Source organism: Oncorhynchus kisutch, unplaced genomic scaffold (assembly GCF_002021735.2).
Source record: "Oncorhynchus kisutch isolate 150728-3 unplaced genomic scaffold, Okis_V2 Okis06b-Okis10b_hom, whole genome shotgun sequence".
Classification (NCBI taxonomy): domain Eukaryota; kingdom Metazoa; phylum Chordata; class Actinopteri; order Salmoniformes; family Salmonidae; genus Oncorhynchus; species Oncorhynchus kisutch.
Window position 1 is genome coordinate 15,453,860 of NW_022261983.1, and position 13,298 is coordinate 15,467,157.

The 13,298-nt window shown below is 43.1% G+C and overlaps 1 protein-coding gene across 1 annotated transcript in view; it reads right to left on the bottom strand.

The window, feature by feature from the left end:
* Positions 1-11,740, bottom strand: part of LOC116359877 (uncharacterized) — an 81,065-nt gene extending 69,325 nt beyond the window's left edge. The window contains exon 1 of the mRNA XM_031813754.1: positions 11,637-11,740. The gene's annotated coding sequence lies outside the window, so the exon portion shown is untranslated. The remainder of the gene's footprint in view (positions 1-11,636) is intronic.
* Positions 11,741-13,298: the final 1,558 nt, after the last annotated feature.

Genomic DNA, 13,298 nt, shown 5'->3' on the forward strand with positions numbered 1-13,298 from the left:
GTACAGTAGCTTTCCTAGAAGCCTGGTTACAGTATGGTACAGTAGCTTTCCCAGAAGCCTGGTTACAGTATGGTACAGTAGCTTTCCCAGAAGCCTGGTTACAGTATGGTACAGTAGCTTTCCCAGAAGCCTGGTTACAGTATGGTACAGTAGCTTTCCCAGAAGCCTGGTTACAGTATGGTACAGTAGCTTTCCCAGAAGCCTGGTTACAGTCTGGTACAGTAGCTTTCCCAGAAGCCTGGTTACAGTCTGGTACAGTAGCTTTCCCAGAAGCCTGGTTACAGTATGGTACAGTAGCTTTCCCAGAAGCCTGGTTACAGTATGGTACAGCAGCTTTCCCAGAAGCCTGGTTACAGTATGGTACAGTAGCTTTCCCAGAAGCCTGGTTACAGTATGGTACAGTAGCTTTCCCAGAAGCCTGGTTACAGTATGGTACAGCAGCTTTCCCAGAAGCCTGGTTACAGTATGGTACAGTAGCTTTCCCAGAAGCCTGGTTACAGTATGGTACAGTAGCTTTCCCAGAAGCCTGGTTACAGTCTGGTACAGTAGCTTTCCCAGAAGCCTGGTTACAGTATGGTACAGTAGCTTTCCCAGAAGCCTGGTTACAGTATGGTACAGCAGCTTTCCCAGAAGCCTGGTTACAGTATGGTACAGTAGCTTTCCCAGAAGCCTGGTTACAGTATGGTACAGTAGCTTTCCCAGAAGCCTGGTTACAGTATGGAACAGCAGCTTTCCCAGAAGCCTGGTTACAGTATGGTACAGTAGCTTTCCCAGAAGCCTGGTTACAGTCTGGTACAGCAGCTTTCCCAGAAGCCTGGTTACAGTCTGGTACAGTAGCTTTCCCAGAAGCCTGGTTACAGTATGGTACAGTAGCTTTCCCAGAAGCCTGGTTACAGTATGGTACAGTAGCTTTCCCAGAAGCCTGGTTACAGTATGGTACAGTAGCTTTCCCAGAAGCCTGGTTACAGTATGGTACAGCAGCTTTCCCAGAAGCCTGGTTACAGTCTGGTACAGTAGCTTTCCCAGAAGCCTGGTTACAGTCTGGTACAGTAGCTTTCCCAGAAGCCTGGTTACAGTATGGTACAGCAGCTTTCCCAGAAGCCTGGTTACAGTATGGTACAGTAGCTTTCCCAGAAGCCTGGTTACAGTATGGTACAGTAGCTTTCCCAGAAGCCTGGTTACAGTCTGGTACAGTAGCTTTCCCAGAAGCCTGGTTACAGTATGGTACAGCAGCTTTCCCAGAAGCCTGGTTACAGTATGGTACAGCAGCTTTCCCAGAAGCCTGATCTACAGTATGGTACAGTAGCTTTCCCAGAAGCCTGGTTACAGTATGGTACAGTAGCTTTCCCAGAAGCCTGGTTACAGTATGGTACAGCAGCTTTCCCAGAAGCCTGGTTACAGTATGGTACAGTAGCTTTCCCAGAAGCCTGGTTACAGTATGGTACAGTAGCTTTCCCAGAAGCCTGGTTACAGTATGGTACAGTAGCTTTCCCAGAAGCCTGGTTACAGTATGGTACAGCAGCTTTCCCAGAAGCCTGATCTACAGTATGGTACAGTAGCTTTCCCAGAAGCCTGGTTACAGTATGGTACAGTAGCTTTCCCAGAAGCCTGGTTACAGTATGGTACAGCAGCTTTCCCAGAAGCCTGATCTACAGTATGGTACAGCAGCTTTCCCAGAAGCCTGGTTACAGTCTGGTACAGTAGCTTTCCCAGAAGCCTGGTTACAGTATGGTACAGCAGCTTTCCCAGAAGCCTGGTTACAGTATGGTACAGTAGCTTTCCCAGAAGCCTGGTTACAGTATGGTACAGTAGCTTTCCCAGAAGCCTGGTTACAGTATGGTACAGTAGCTTTCCCAGAAGCCTGGTTACAGTATGGTACAGCAGCTTTCCCATAAGCCTGGTTACAGTATGGTACAGCAGCTTTCCCAGAAGCCTGGTTACAGTATGGTACAGTAGCTTTCCCAGAAGCCTGGTTACAGTATGGTACAGTAGCTTTCCCAGAAGCCTGGTTACTGTATGGTACAGTAGCTTTCCCAGAAGCCTGGTTACAGTATGGTACAGCAGCTTTCCCAGAAGCCTGATCTACAGTATGGTACAGTAGCTTTCCCAGAAGCCTGGTTACAGTATGGTACAGTAGCTTTCCCAGAAGCCTGGTTACAGTATGGTACAGCAGCTTTCCCAGAAGCCTGATCTACAGTATGGTACAGCAGCTTTCCCAGAAGCCTGGTTACAGTCTGGTACAGTAGCTTTCCCAGAAGCCTGGTTACAGTATGGTACAGCAGCTTTCCCAGAAGCCTGGTTACAGTATGGTACAGTAGCTTTCCCAGAAGCCTGGTTACAGTATGGTACAGCAGCTTTCCCAGAAGCCTGGTTACAGTATGGTATAGTAGCTTTCCCAGAAGCCTGGTTACAGTATGGTACAGTAGCTTTCCCAGAAGCCTGGTTACAGTATGGTACAGCAGCTTTCCCAGAAGCCTGGTTACAGTATGGTACAGTAGCTTTCCCAGAAGCCTGGTTACAGTCTGGTACAGTAGCTTTCCCAGAAGCCTGGTTACAGTATGGTATAGTAGCTTTCCCAGAAGCCTGGTTACAGTATGGTACAGTAGCTTTCCCAGAAGCCTGGTTACAGTCTTGTACAGTAGCTTTCCCAGAAGCCTGGTTACAGTATGGTACAGTAGCTTTCCTAGAAGCCTGGTTACAGTATGGTACAGTAGCTTTCCCAGAAGCCTGGTTACAGTATGGTACAGTAGCTTTCCCAGAAGCCTGGTTACAGTATGGTACAGCAGCTTTCCCAGAAGCCTGGTTACAGTATGGTACAGCATCTTTCCCAGAAGCCTGGTTACAGTATGGTACAGTAGCTTTCCCAGTAGCCTGGTTACAGTATGGTACAGTAGCTTTCCCAGAAGCCTGGTTACAGTCTGGTACAGTAGCTTTCCCAGAAGCCTGGTTACAGTATGGTACAGTAGCTTTCCCAGAACCCTGGTTACAGTATGGTACAGTAGCTTTCCTAGAAGCCTGGTTACAGTATGGTACAGTAGCTTTCCCAGAAGCCTGGTTACAGTATGGTACAGTAGCTTTCCCAGAAGCCTGGTTACAGTATGGTACAGTAGCTTTCCCAGAAGCCTGGTTACAGTATGGTACAGTAGCTTTCCCAGAAGCCTGGTTACAGTATGGTACAGTAGCTTTCCCAGAAGCCTGGTGCAGCTCTGGGTGCAGCTCTGGGTGCAGCTCTGGGTGCAGCTCTGGGTGCAGCTCTGGATCCATCTTCTATATTCATTCTGGTATCTCTAGACTCCCTGGGGGCGGGGCTTGGGAATTCGATTTGGGCGGTACTAGAACACTGATCGATATATCTCATTGGCTCGTAGGTAGAATAGCCCGCCTGTTCCAGGAAGTTCCTAAATGACATGTCCGCGAATGGATGGCCGCATATGATCATGAGCAACCCCCTGCTGATGCAATAGGTGTTGACCGGGTCGAAGCTCCTCAGGTCCTCGTGCTGGGTCACATAGACCTTATCCACTGTCATGTCTGGACGCATACTGATGATGAGACGGTCCATGTTGCTGGTATCTATGTCACCAGTGTTGTACTTCCTGACATAATTAGGCATGGAATGAGATGCTGTGAGGTGAAGGTTGCCCACCTCATAGAATGGGTAGCCATCATCAGGAAGCAGCCTCTTGCAGACATTGTTTTCACACTCACGTCTGTTGCGGAAGTGACGGAAACCAAAGTCTCCCTCTTCGGGGTCGTAATTTGCAAACATCTGGTTGTCGTTGTCAAAGACGATGTAATCGTTGGCGAACCAGAAAAGGAGCTTGAGTCCGTGCCTCGGCCAGGGACGACCAAACCTAGAACCTCTCAGCTCCGCCATATTGTTCAATGTTCGAACCATGGTACCCCTGGGGGAGGGAGAGAGAGAGAGGGAGAGAAAGAGAGAGGGATAGAGGGATAGAGAGAGAGAGGGAGAGAAAGAGGGGGGGGGAGCGAGGGAGGAGGGGGATGGATAGAGAGGTAGTGATAGAGAAAGAGACAGAGAAAGAGACAGAGAGAGCGAGGGGGAGAAAGTACAAGGAAACAGACAGCATTAAACAATACAGTTCATGATGATATAGTTAAGTTACCTCTGCTAAGAGGTCTGGACCTTTATGGCACAGGAATGTACTACTGTGGCTGTTCCCTAAATCTGGCTGTTTCAGGCTTTGGACTTTCCATTTATATTTAGAGGTTGTACGATAGCACGTTAGCACGTAGGGTTAGCACGTAGGGTTAGCACGTAGGGTTAGCACGTAGGGTTAGCACGTAGGGTTAGCACGTAGGGTTAGCACGTAGGGTTAGCACGTAGGGTTAGCACGTAGGGCGCACCGATTGGTGTCAGCTCATTAGTCAGTATGTGTTACGCCTGTGCTGGCTTGTCCATCTCGTTAGTCGGAAGGTGTTTCACCTGCGCTGGCTCAGGTGATATTTAAGAGTGGCTGGACCAGGTGATATTTAAGAGTGGCTGGACCACGTGATATTTAAGAGTGGCTGGCCCACGTGATATTTAAGAGTGGCTGGCCCACGTGATATTTAAGAGTGGCTGGCCCACATGATATTTAAGAGTGGCTGGCCCACGTGATATTTAAGAGTGGCTGGCTCAGGTGATATTTAAGAGTGGCTGGCCCACGTGATATTTAAGAGTGGCTGGCCCACATGATATTTAAGAGTGGCTGGCCCAGGTGATATTTAAGAGTGGCTGGACCACGTGATATTTAAGAGTGGCTGGCCCACGTGATATTTAAGAGTGGCTGGCCCAGGTGATATTTAAGAGCGGCTGGACCAGGTGATATTTAAGAGTGGCTGGACCAGGTGATATTTAAGAGTGGCTGGCCCACATGATATTTAAGAGTGGCTGGCCCACGTGATATTTAAGAGTGGCTGGCCCACATGATATTTAAGAGTGGCTGGCCCACGTGATATTTAAGAGTGGCTGGCTCAGGTGATATTTAAGAGTGGCTGGCCCACGTGATATTTAAGAGTGGCTGGCCCAGGTGATATTTAAGAGTGGCTGGCCCAGGTGATATTTAAGAGTGGCTGGACCAGGTGTTATTTAAGAGTGTCTGGCCCAGGTGATATTTAAGTGTCTGGCCCAGTGCTCCAGTTGTCTTAATAGATGCGGAGGGTTAACTCCTTTAGTTGTCTTAATAGATGTGGAGGGTTAACACCTTTAGTTGTCTTGGTAGATGTGGAGGGTTAACTCCTTTAGTTGTCTTGATAGATGTGGAGGGTTAACTCCTCTAGTTGTCTTGATAGGTGTGGAGGGTCAACTCCTTTAGTTGTCTTGATAGATGTGGAGGGTTAACTCCTCTAGTTGTCTTGATAGGTGTGGATGGTTAACTCCTTTAGTTGTCTTGATAGATGTGGAGGGTTAACTCCTCTAGTTGTCTTGGTAGATGTGGAGGGTTAACTCCTCTAGTTGTCTTGATAGATGTGGAGGGTTAACTCCTCTAGTTGTCTTGATAGGTGTGGAGGGTTAACTCCTTTAGTTGTCTTGATAGATGTGGAGGGTTAACTCCTCCAGTTGTCTTTGTACTTCCTGTCTTGAAGTTTGGTTTGTGTTTTTCTTTTGTTTACCTCTTCTTGTTGAATTTAGTGGGTCTCATGGTGGGTGTCTTTTAGGCTCCCGTAGTTGTTGCTAGTCACACCCCCATGAGTGTCTTTCAGAACCCCTCCTAAAACCCGTTTCATTCTGGTTGCTGTCAGTGACTCTTAGTTAGTTTCCCCTTCTGTTTCAGTGACATATTTGGTTTTCTTGCTGTGGAACGTGACAATAGGACATCAAAAAGAAAGGAGGACCAAGGCACTCTTCATATCATTCATTAAAATGCCTTTATTTGTAGGGCCTGTTCAATAGAAACAAACTTTTAGAAATCAGACGAAATCAAATCGTATTGTTGCTGTGGAACGTGTCATTTGGGATAAAGCCTGGATGATTCATGTGTTAAATTAAACAATACACTCTGTGAGTCCCAAATGCCACCCTATTCCCTATATAGTGCCCTTCTTTTGAACAGGACCCAATGGGGAATAGGGTGTGATTTGGGACCACGCCTGGATGAGTCAAGTGTTAGTTTGAAATAGAATCTCCTGAAGGATCCAGGAACATGAAACTTAAGGGAAATAAAATATGTAACTACATGACAATGAATGCCAGGTTTAAACCGTTAAACATATACCTGTTAAAGTTACAAGTGAACCGTCGTAAACAGAAGGTCAAATCTGTCTCTCTTACCGTACCATGTTTTAAAGCAGAAAAAAATAGCTGATATATATTCAACCACAATCTGTCAGGCTTCTAGTAAACTTATTAAAATATAATACATTTGGATAGTAATGCTTTATTATTCTGGATTCACTTAATATATATACATTTACACTGAATGAACAAAACATTAGGAACACCTGCTCTTTCCATGACATAGACTGACCAGGTGAATCCAGGTGAAAGATATGATCCCTTATTGATGTCACTTGTTAAATCCACTTCAATCAGTGTAGATGAAGAGGAGGAGACCTGGTTAAAGAAGGATTTTTAAGCCTTGAGACAATTGAGACATTGTGAATGTGTGCCACTCAGAGGGTGAATAGGCAAGACAACATATTGAAGTGCCTTTGAACAGGGTAGGGTAGTAGGTGCCAGGGGCACCGGTTTGTGTCAAGAACTGCAACGCTGCTAGTTTTTCATACTCAACAGTTTCTTGTGGGTATCAAGAATGGTCCACCACCCAAAGGACATCCAGCCAACTGGACACAACAGTGGGAAGTATTGGAGTCAACATGGGCCAGCATCCCTGTGGAACGCTTTCAACACCTTGTAGAGTCAACATGGGCCAGCATCCCTGTGAAATGCTTTCAACACCTTGTAGAGTCAACATGGGCCAGCATCCCTGTGGAACGCTTTCAACACCTTGTAGAGTCAACATGGGCCAGCATCCCTGTGGAACGCTTTCAACACCTTGTAGAGTCAACATGGGCCAGCATCCCTGTGGAATGCTTTCAACACCTTGTAGAGTCAACATGGGCCAGCATCCCTGTGGAACACTTTCGACACCTTGAGTCCGTGCCCTGATGAATTGAGGCTGTTCTGAAGGCAAAAGGGTGTGCAACTCTATATTAGGAAGGTGTTCCTAATGGTTTGTACACTCAGTGTAAAAATAGATATAATTGATTTTGAATCATGTCCTTAGCTAGTTAGATTATAACTGTTGTTGTATCTGAACATAAACAATAAACTCAAGACTGGAGAGCAGACCTAGATGATCTCAAACTAGATCAGACCTAGATGATCTCAAACTAGATCAGACCTAGATGAACTCATATTAGATCAGACCTAGATGAACTCAGATTAGAGCAGATCTAGATGAACTCAGATTAGAGCAGATCTAGATGAACTCAGATTAGATCAGATCTAGATTAACTCAGATTAGAGCAGATCTAGATGAACTCAGATTAGAGCAGACCTAGATGAACTCAAACTAGAGCAGACCTAGATGAACTCAGATTAGATCAGATCTAGATTAACTCAAACTAGAGCAGACCTAGATGAACTCAAACTAGAGCAGACCTAGATGAACTCAAACTAGAGCAGACCTAGCTAACTCAAACTAGAGCAGACCTAGATTAACTCAAACTAGAGCAGACCTAGATTAACTCAAACTAGAGCAGACCTAGATTAACTCAAACTAGAGCAGACCTAGATGAACTCAAACTAGAGCAGACCTAGATGAACTCAAACTAGAGCAGACCTAGATGAACTCAAACTAGAGCAGACCTAGATAAACTCAAACTAGAGCAGACCTAGATTAACTCAAACTAGAGCAGACCTAGATTAACTCAAACTAGAGCAGACCTAGATTAACTCAAACTAGAGCAGACCTAGATGAACTCAAACTAGAGCAGACCTAGATGAACTCAAACTAGAGCAGACCTAGATGAACTCAAACTAGAGCAGACCTAGATGAACTCAAACTAGAGCAGACCTAGATTAACTCAAACTAGAGCAGACCTAGATTAACTCAAACTAGAGCAGACCTAGATTAACTCAAACTAGAGCAGACCTAGATTAACTCAAACTAGAGCAGACCTAGATTAACTCAAACTAGAGCAGACCTAGATTAACTCAAACTAGAGCAGACCTAGATTAACTCAAACTAGAGCAGACCTAGATTAACTCAAACTAGAGCAGACCTAGATTAACTCAAACTAGAGCAGACCTAGATGAACTCAAACTAGAGCAGACCTAGATGAACTCAAACTAGAGCAGACCTAGATGAACTCAAACTAGAGCAGACCTAGATGAACTCAAACTAGAGCAGACCTAGATTAACTCAAACTAGAGCAGACCTAGATGAACTCAAACTAGAGCAGACCTAGATGAACTCAAACTAGAGCAGACCTAGATGAACTCAAACTAGAGCAGACCTAGATTAACTCAAACTAGAGCAGACCTAGATTAACTCAAACTAGAGCAGACCTAGATTAACTCAAACTAGAGCAGACCTAGATTAACTCAAACTAGAGCAGACCTAGATGAACTCAAACTAGAGCAGACCTAGATGAACTCAAACTAGAGCAGACCTAGATGAACTCAAACTAGAGCAGACCTAGATGAACTCAAACTAGAGCAGACCTAGATGAACTCAAACTAGAGCAGACCTATGAACTCAAACTAGAGCAGACCTAGATTAACTCAAACTAGAGCAGACCTAGATTAACTCAAACTAGAGCAGACCTAGATTAACTCAAACTAGAGCAGACCTAGATTAACTCAAACTAGAGCAGACCTAGATTAACTCAAACTAGAGCAGACCTAGATTAACTCAAACTAGAGCAGACCTAGATAAACTCAAACTAGAGCAGACCTAGATGAACTCAAACTAGAGCAGACCTAGATGAACTCAAACTAGAGCAGACCTAGATGAACTCAAACTAGAGCAGACCTAGATGAACTCAAACTAGAGCAGACCTAGATTAACTCAAACTAGAGCAGACCTAGATGAACTCAAACTAGAGCAGACCTAGATTAACTCAAACTAGAGCAGACCTAGATTAACTCAAACTAGAGCAGACCTAGATGAACGCAGATTGAAGCAGACCTAGATGAACGCAGATTGAAGCTGACCTAGATGAACGCAGATTGAAGCAGACCTAGATGAACGCAGATTGAAGCAGCCCTAGATGAACTCAGATTGAAGCTGACCTAGATGAACTCAGATTGAAGCTGACCTAGATGAACGCAGATTGAAGCTGACCTAGATGAACGCAGATTGAAGCAGACCTAGATGAACGCAGATTGAAGCAGACCTAGATGAACCCAGATTGAAGCAGACCTAGATGAACGCAGATTGAAGCAGACCTAGATGAACCCAGATTGAAGCAGACCTAGATGAACGCAGATTGAAGCTGACCTAGATGAACTCAGATCAGATCAAATAAAGTATCAAGTTGTTAATTGTGAGCTAGATTCGGGCATATTCCTTCCTAGAGAGCAAACACAGACTAGATCTAACTTGTTTAGTAAGGACAGACTAGATCTAACTTGTTTAGTAAAGACAGACTAGATCTAACTTGTTTAGTAAAGACAGACAAGATCTAACCTGTTTAGTAAAGACAGACCAGATCTAACTTGTTTAGTAAAGACAGACCAGATCTAACTTGTTTAGTAAAGACAGACTAGATCTAACTTGTTTAGTAAAGACAGACAAGATCTAACTTGTTTAGTAAAGACAGACAAGATCTAACTTGTTTAGTAAAGACAGACTAGTTCTAACTTGTTTAGTAAAGACAGACTAGACCTAACTTGTTTAGTAAAGACAGACAAGATCTAACTTGTCTAGTAAAGACAGACTAGATCTAACTTGTTTAGTAAAGACAGACTAGATCTAACTTGTTTAGTAAAGACAGACTAGACCTAACTTGTTTAGTAAAGACAGACTAGATCTAACTTGTTTAGTAAAGACAGACTAGACCTAACTTGTTTAGTAAAGACAGACTAGATCTAACTTGTTTAGTAAAGACAGACTAGACCTAACTTGTTTAGTAAAGACAGACTAGATCTAACTTGTTTAGTAAAGACAGACTAGATCTAACTTGTTTAGTAAAGACAGACTAGATCTAACGTGTTTAGTAAAGACAGACTAGATCTAACTTGTTTAGTAAAGACAGACTAGATCTAACTTGTTTAGTAAAGACAGACTAGATCTAACTTGTTTAGTAAAGACAGACTAGATCTAACTTGTTTAGTAAAGACAGACTAGATCTAACTTGTTTAGTAAAGACAGACTAGATCTAACTTGTTTAGTAAAGACAGACTAGACCTAACTTGTTTAGTAAAGACAGACTAGACCTAACTTGTTTAGTAAAGACAGACTAGACCTAACTTGTTTAGTAAAGACAGACTAGATCTAACTTGTTTAGTAAAGACAGACTAGATCTAACTTGTTTAGTAAAGACAGACTAGATCTAACTTGTTTAGTAAAGACAGACTAGATCTAACTTGTTTAGTAAAGACAGACTAGATCTAACTTGTTTAGTAAAGACAGACTAGATCTAACTTGTTTAGTAAAGACAGACTAGATCTAACTTGTTTAGTAAAGACAGACTAGATCTAACTTGTTTAGTAAAGACAGACTAGATCTAACTTGTTTAGTAAAGACAGACTAGATCTAACTTGTTTAGTAAAGACAGACTAGATCTAACTTGTTTAGTAAAGACAGACTAGATCTAACTTGTTTAGTAAAGACAGACTAGATCTAACTTGTTTAGTAAAGACAGACTAGATCTAACTTGTTTAGTAAAGACAGACTAGATCTAACTTGTTTAGTAAAGACAGACTAGATCTAACTTGTTTAGTAAAGACAGACTAGATCTAACTTGTTTAGTAAAGACAGACTAGACCTAACTTGTTTAGTAAAGACAGACTAGATCTAACTTGTTTAGTAAAGACAGACTAGATCTAACTTGTTTAGTAAAGACAGACTAGATCTAACTTGTTTAGTAAAGACAGACTAGATCTAACTTGTTTAGTAAAGACAGACTAGACCTAACTTGTTTATTAAAGACAGACTAGATCTAACTTGTTTAGTAAAGACAGACTAGATCTAACTTGTTTAGTAAAGACAGACTAGATCTAACTTGTTTAGTAAGGACAGACTAGATCTAACTTGTTTAGTAAAGACAGACTAGATCTAACTTGTTTAGTAAAGACAGACTAGATCTAACTTGTTTAGTAAAGACAGACTAGACCTAACTTGTTTATTAAAGACAGACTAGATCTAACTTGTTTCGTAAAGACAGACTAGACCTAACTTGTTTAGTAAAGACAGACTAGATCTAACTTGTTTAGTAAAGACAGACTAGACCTAACTTGTTTAGTAAAGACAGACTAGATCTAACTTGTTTAGTAAAGACAGACTAGATCTAACTTGTTTAGTAAAGACAGACTAGATCTAACTTGTTTAGTAAAGACAGACTAGATCTAACTTGTTTAGTAAAGACAGACTAGATCTAACTTGTTTAGTAAAGACAGACTAGATCTAACTTGTTTAGTAAAGACAGACTAGATCACCAAAGCATCATAGATGTTTTTTCTGTACCTGGTGTTTATATTAAATGTAATCTCTTGTTCTCTGGTGCTCGGTGTCCCTGTAGATCTGTATGAGGCCGTGTGAGAAGATGATTGGATGATCTGCAAGCTTTGCTGTCTGTCTGTGTGTGTCTGTGTGTGTGTGTGTGTGTGTGTGTGTGTGTGTGTGTGTATATGTGGTGTATATGTGTGTGTATATATATATATGTGTGTGTGTGCGTATATGTGGTGTATATGTGTGTATGTGTGTGTGTATATATGTATATATATATATATATATGTATGTGTGTGTGTGTGTGTGTGTGTGTGTGTGTTGTGTCATAACTGGGGGCAGGACTTACCATGAAGGTCTCAGGAAATGAAACTGATAGTAATCAGTCTTGGCCTGGGCTGCGTTACATACCACTAATGTCCCTACTTTCTGCCTCCTCGATTCATAAAGCGTCTCTGAATCAGTGTTATGATCTAGGATCAGTTCTAATCCTTATAATCATCATGAGAGAGATTACAAAGACAGAGGGACCTGATCCTAGACCAGTAGTAGTCTGAGACGCTTTTAGAATACGGAACCAGATGTTTGAGCTCCAGCCAAGGGCTCAACCCGTTCTCCTTTTAGGGGCCGGTGAGCTATGGTTTCTCCTCCTTGGGGGGACTGCTTACATTCAAACTAACACTGCATTAGCGTCAGTGCATTAGCGTCAGTCACTACATTAGCGTCAGTCACTGCATTAGCGTCAGTGCATTAGCGTCAGTGCATTAGCGTCAGTCACCACATTACCGTCACTACATCAGTGTCAGTGCATTAGCGTCAGTCACTGCATTAGCGTCAGTCACTGCATTAGTGTCAGTCACTGCATTAGCGTCAGTCACTGCATTAGCGTCAGTCACTGCATCAGCGTCAGTCACTGCATTTAGCGTCAGTCACTGCATTAGTGTCAGTCACTGCATTTAGCGTCAGTCACTACATTTAGCGTCAGTCACTACATTAGCGTCACTGCATTAGCGTCAGTCACTGCATTAGTGTCAGTCACTGCATTAGTGTCAGTCACTGCATTAGCGTCAGTGCATCAGCGTCAGTCACTGCATTAGCGTCAGTGCATCAGCGTCAGTCACTGCATTAGCATCAGTCACTGCATTAGCGTCAGTCACTGCATTAGTGTCAGTCACTGCATTAGCGTCAGTCACTACATTAGCGTCAGTCACTACATTAGCGTCAGTGCATCAGCGTCAGTCACTGCATTAGCGTCAGTCACTGCATTAGCGTCAGTCACTGCATTAGCGTCAGTGCATCAGCGTCAGTCACTGCATTAGCGTCAGTCACTGCATTAGCGTCAGTCACTGCATTAGCGTCAGTGCATCAGCGTCAGTCACTGCATTAGCATCAGTCACTGCATTAGCGTCAGTCACTGCATTAGCGTCAGTCACTGCATTAGTGTCAGTCACTGCATTAGTGTCAGTCACTGCATTAGCGTCAGTCACTGCATTAGCGTCAGTCAGTGGCGGCCTGTTATTCAGGGCCTGTTATGAGCCCCGCCTTTTTTTATTGCCTGTTTTGCATGTTACTTAATACGTGTCAAATGTCAGTTTGTAAACAGTGTAAAAAATGTATATTTATCAAAAAAACAGTATTGAGTTAATAAAGTTGCATATTAACATGGTCTCTTTTTGGTTT